This window comes from Procambarus clarkii, chromosome 76 (genome assembly GCF_040958095.1).
Source record: "Procambarus clarkii isolate CNS0578487 chromosome 76, FALCON_Pclarkii_2.0, whole genome shotgun sequence".
Classification (NCBI taxonomy): Eukaryota; Metazoa; Arthropoda; class Malacostraca; order Decapoda; family Cambaridae; genus Procambarus; species Procambarus clarkii.
Genome location: NC_091225.1, coordinates 15,941,450 through 15,947,857, shown reverse-complemented (window position 1 = coordinate 15,947,857; position 6,408 = coordinate 15,941,450).

Below are 6,408 nucleotides of genomic sequence, written 5' to 3'. Positions count from 1 at the left end.
CCACAGATTCCAAAGCCAACATTCCATCAAATGTCCCTGATAGCGAACATGTCGGTCAACACCCCGTCAACATCCACCATTGCTCCGTCAACTTCTGCTGTCAGGCCTTTCTCCCGTCCCAATAGCGAGGGCTCGATCCAATCCCAAGTTATTACTCCATCCACCTCAGTCAATACTTCGTCGAACCTCTCAACCTAGTGACCCCCTCCCCCCTCCACCCCGGTCAACAATTCCCTTCCAACCTCCTTCCCTTCTCCATCACCTTCCCCTATCATATGACCCGGAACTCTGTTAGTGCTGAAAGGGGAATGGAAGAGGGTGGAGGGATAAAGGGGGGGATGGAATGATGTAAGAGAGAGGGGGGGATGATACGGGATAGGTTTGAAGGATGAAGAGGAGTGGATAAATGAAGAAAGAGGAGGTTGGGTAGAGGAAAAAAGCGAAGGATGGAGAAGGGAAGAGGTGGAGGAATGGAAGGTGGCGACGGAAGGGGAATGATTGTGAGAGAGCGACGGGAAGGGGGAATGAAGTAGAGCGTCGCGTGAGCCTATGATACTTTAGGGGGAATTACCATCCCCTTTAAGTGGTCTCAGTAACCAATGAACAGCTATTAGGGCAAATGGGAGACGAATAAGCTCCATAATCACGACATCGTAACTCTCCTGACCTCTCCCGGTGGTGTGGTAAGGGAGGGCGCCTGACAGCTGGGTGGACAGCGCTTCGGATTCGTAGCCCTGAGGTTCCGGGTTCGATCCCCGATGGAGGCGGAGACAAATGGGCAAAGTGTTTTTTTCACCCTGATGCCCCTGTTATCTACCAGTAAATAGGTACCTGGCAGCTGCTACGGGCTACTTCCTGGGGGGGGGGAGGAGTAGCAAAAAGGAGGCCTGGGCGAGGACCGGACCGCGGGGACGCTAAGCCCCGAAATCATCTCAAGATAACCTCCTGTCGTGTGAGAGCCGTTGTCCGCCCACCAAGTTAAGGTGGGAGTGAATAATGATGGGAGTGAGTAGAGTGAATGAATGAGAATGAGTACTAATGAGTTACTGCGCTCTCAAAAGGAAGAGATTAAAGCAATGAAGGTCAGACTGAAGGGAAACTTAGGAAAGATGCTAAATGATGAGAAGAGAGAAATGAGAAAAGCATGAGTTAGTGAATTATGGGAGGAGGAATGACTGAACAAGCAGGAGTAAGGATAAGGGAATAAATGTAAGAGTATTTAGGGAAAGGACACGTCAAAAGGAGCAGGAGTAAGGTAAGAAAAGAACTAGGGAAGGCGAGGAAGCGAGTGCAAGGATGATAAAAAATGAGGTGAGAAAAAATGAGAAAATGATTGTAAATTTTTTGAGAAGAGAGTGCTAAGCCAGTATGACTATATGGTAACAAATGAGAACATATATTCCTTTCTCAGTATAGTTGGCTTCGTTCTCGACTATTACTCAGGGATCCCGGGTTCGAGTCCTGAAGTGGACAGAAATGATTCGGCACGTTTCTTTTAACCTAATGCTCTGTGCACCTAGAAGTAAATAGGTACCTGGGAGTTAGGTAACTGCTGAGTGGTTGATCCTGGATATTGTCAGTAGTTATAAAGTACATATATAGACATGCTTCCTGTCCCCGGACAAATCGAATTCTGTGCATGCTTGCGTCAACATCATCCCTCAGTCTCCCCTTCAACAATACACATCTCTATTCCAACTTCAAACTCAATCCCCTCTCCAACAACAGCCCCTTCACATTAAAAAAACATCCCAAGACCCTTCAACAATGCACACTTTCCCATAAAAAACACCCATTCTATTCCTCTTCAGCCGCACCCTTACCCTCCCCCCTCCCCAGTACCCAACCAATACGAGCCCCCCCCCCTTTCCACTTCAATAAGAACTCTTTCTCCACTTATCAACATGCATTTCTCTTTAACAACTCACCCCTCTACATCAACAACTTCCCTCTTCACTTTCAACATCACACCCCCATCGCTTACAAAAACACGTCGCTCAAGCATCGACACACTTTCTTTTTTCACCAATACAGCTCCCCCCTCCCATTCAATACACTCCACCCCTCTTCCTTTACCACCTCCCTATCTTCAATAACGATCCCACGACCTTCAACAGCACCCACACTTTCCCCTTCAACATCACTCCAAATTCACCTTCACTAAAAAAAAACTTCAAACAGCACACTTCCAACCTTCAACATCACACTCCACCCCTTCATCATTCTCAGACTCCCTATTCCACCCATACACCTGCGCACAACATACAAGATACTGAAGGGAAGTGACAAGGTGTACAAGAACAGCCTATATAAATTGAGAGAAAATATTACAAATGGAAGATGGAAAACGAATGAGTTCAAGAAATTTAAGGAAATTGTCGTACTCTGTACGGGTGGTCAACAAGTGGAATGCGCTGAAAGAGGATGTGGAAGCCCCTCCATCCACAACTTTAAGGACAGATTCGATAAAGAATTCGAACGTCAGAATAGTTTAATTATAAAACAACAGATACCAGAAGACTAGCAGGCGGGGCATAAGAAGCTAGACCCCACTTCCCTCACCCGCTACCTCGCTCCACCTTGCCACCACAACCGGTTGTCTGCTACCAGGACTGGTATCCGGTAAAGATTGTGGGACAGGGTATCACTGTAGCCGGCCTAGTGAAGAACGTACCGGCCTCCTCCTGAATGTGATCCTAATGACGGGATTTGTACCTGACCAAGTCGTCCCACGGCAGCTCCTACGGTGAGGGCGGTAAGGAACAGAGTCTCTAGAAAGGATCCTGTGGAGATGCTAAATGAGGCATTGTGGGATGATACCAGAGGATCTGAAGATATTTGATTCGTGGGAAGACGAGGTTATAGAAGGGGAGATAATACGAGAGATTGGGAAGTGAGAGTTTCAAAAAGTCTTATAAACACAATGTATCTTCTTGTGTATATATATAACTATAAATATAAATATAAATAGGTTGTATATTTTAACAAGGAAGCATTTCGGTATAAGATATCCTGAAGGAGAGGAAAATCCTAAACTTAAAGAAAACATCTTAAGAGGTAATGTTCTACTAGGATATAGATCTCGCTGATAAGAGGTCCTGCAGCTGATATACAACTGCATCCCGCTCTCGCACAAGACAGTACACATATGACTTATTGTTATAAGTATAGTCAATGTTTGGCATATTAATAAGTACATATGTGGTATATTCCAAGTTATATTTTGTTTTCAAGGTACAAACTCTTCCTATAGATTTGCTGTACACCAGTTTTAATATTAGGAATTTCTTTTTCAGTTTTAGATTTTATACAAAATTTTGACAATATCCTGCGTTACTTTACAATTTATTTAAATATTTTAATTTTGTGTTATAATTTTTATAAAACTGTAATATCAATATAGGTACATGTTAAGTACTATTTGTAATTAAGAAGCAATAAGATGCTTATCTTAACATACTAAGAAGGTTAGGTTAGGTCGGTGTTTTCTATTCAGCTATTCAGGGTAAACTCATATATTCACAATAAATTATTGTCACATATGCATTTATTAATAAGCAAAATATTGACTATAAGCAAGTGCGAGAACGGGTTGACAACTGAGAAGAAACACTGCAGTGATGATGACCAGACCACACACTAGAAAGTGAAGGGACGACGACGTTTCGGTCCGTCCTGGACCATTCTCATTCTCACAATCGACTTGAGAATGGTCCAGGACGGACCGAAACGTCGTCGTCCCTTCACTTTCTAGTGTGTGGTCTAGTCAACATAATTCAGCCACGTTATTGTGACTCATCGCCTGCACTGCAGTGATGATCTCTTATTGGGAAAGAGATGCTGCATTATACATGAAATAAGTATTTTCCGATAGAGTATAGAAATCCTAGATTGGATAGCCCATCTAAAATAATTCCTCACCAGCTACATATTCATCTACCTCGCATCCCTCTCCTTCCACTTATTCATCTACCTCGCGTTCATCATCAGCCATATATTCATCTACCTCGCGTTCATCATCAGCCATATATTCATCTACCTCGCGTCCCTCTCCTTCCACGTTCATCTACCTCGCGTCCCTATCCTTCCACGTTCATCTATCTTCCTTCCACGTTCATCTATCTCGCATCCCTCTCCTTCCACATATCCATCTACCTCACGTCCCTCACCAGCCACATATTCATCTACCTCACGTCCCACACCGGCCACATATTCATCTACCTCACGTCCCACATCAGCCACATATTCATCTACCTCACGTCCCTCACCAGCCACATATTCATCTACCTCACGTCCCACACCGGCCATATATTCATCTACCTCACGTCCCACATCAGCCACATATTCATCTACCTCACGTCCCACACCGGCCACATATTCATCTACCTCACCAGCCACATATTCATCTACCTCACGTCCCTCACCAGCCACATATTCATTTACCTCACGTCCCTCACCACTGAATATGCATCAACACCGCTAAAGGATCGTTCTTTTTTTCCCTTTGTCAGCATTATGTCAAGTCCTACACAGGTGAAGGATGACGTACACTGCCCGACGACACATGACACGTCCTCTGCCTCTTTAGCTGGGATACATTGATGTGTTCTACACACCCACCACCAGTTGCTCGCATCCCTGAGTTTGGTTGTTGGCTTCTTATATGTGGCTCCCTGGTGTGTACTTGAAGGTGTACTTAAAGACTCAGAATTTCTTCGATAATAAATAGATATGCGTTTGAAATGGACGAAAGATTGACAGATGCAGTTTACTACTAAAAATATAGGGTTTTCAGGCTAGATAATGAAGATAAGAGTATCAAGATATCAGCTGGATAGTGTTAAAATGACTGAATGCTAAAAATACTGCAGAACATGATTAGTAGGGATATGAAGCCAAAATATTAATGGATAAATGTTCGGAACAAGGCAAATATGACACCTGGGACTTATTCCTTAACTATATCTTGCTCTTTTTAGGCCCCAATTAAATTATGCAGTTCAATTTTGGTCGCCATACTGTAGAATGGACATAAATTCACCTTAACGACTACATAGAAAGACGAAAAAAATCCAGGAATTAGAATCCTTCTGATTAAGATCTTTTGTGCCCTCTATAATCCCTTTTGCACTACTGCTCACAGGATGAGTATATGGTGCACAATAAACTAGCTGAAAAAGTTTAATATACATTCCCTCGAGAGGGGAAGAGTTAGGAGTGACACGACTGAAGTATACAAAGCGATAAACGAGTAAAACAAAGGATATATTCATATGGTGATGATAAAATCAATTCAAAATGGAACACGAAAAATTTGATAGATTTGTATAAGTTTACATACGGGAAAATCCTGGGTTTGGAAATAGGGGGGAAGGTAATTATATTACCCACCTACTTCAAATACAAAGCTCCCCTAATTTACAATCAAGACTCACCTTATCCATCAAGGTCCACCTTCTTCACCGTCAAGGCTCACCATCAAGGTCCCTCTACCTCACCATCAACGTCTCCCTACCTCACCATCGCCGGGAGAAGGCCAGCACAATACCCTACGGTGTTGAGAATCTCTGGGCATCTTAGCCTTATCTCTCTCCACCACTTGACATCACCACCTGCATGTTAAATGACGTCTTAACGAGTTAGGCGCATCGGAGGACTTTCACAGGGGTCGCTCGTGGTGTTTCGTATGCGTGCCTGTATATACACATCCCTCAATTGATTAGATCTAAAACCCTTATGATATACCTTTTATGAAGCCCGACACACTTCGTGGCGTGGGCTTTCCCTCCTGCTAGATGTAATTTGGATAAGGGAAAGTTTATCTTATTAGTATGTGAAATGGATGTTGAAACCTAGTTACTTTCTATAATGTATAGCTAATGCAATGTATTTATAATGAAGGCTTAATGTTTATCAACTAAATCATTATTTTCCGCCTCATTATCCACGTAACCACTAACTCTCTAGGACCCCAGCTACCTTCTGAGATTCCCAGCTACATCCTAGGACTCTCAACTACCCATTAGAACTTCCGGTCACCTCCCAGGACTTTCAGTCACTCCCCCCTCCTCCCTGTACTCCGAACGACACACTCTGAATTTCCAGTGACCCCTTCTCCTCCTGTATTCCTAAGGACCCCCTTTTCCAAGGACTCTTAAACTACTTCATGGATACCCATGCCGGTGCTAGGTGGCAGTGTGTGACCTGATGTACTGCCACAGTCGTGAACTTCCTGGCAATACGAATCTATTTACAGTTTATCATCTGAATTCAGATCATATATGTCTCTATATAAGATATTTAGATGTGGTTGATATATGTTTAGAATAGATATTTACAATCAAAATATAGGTGCTTCCAGCAGTTATTTTATTTTTTTCCCTCTAGTAAATGTATACATATAATAGA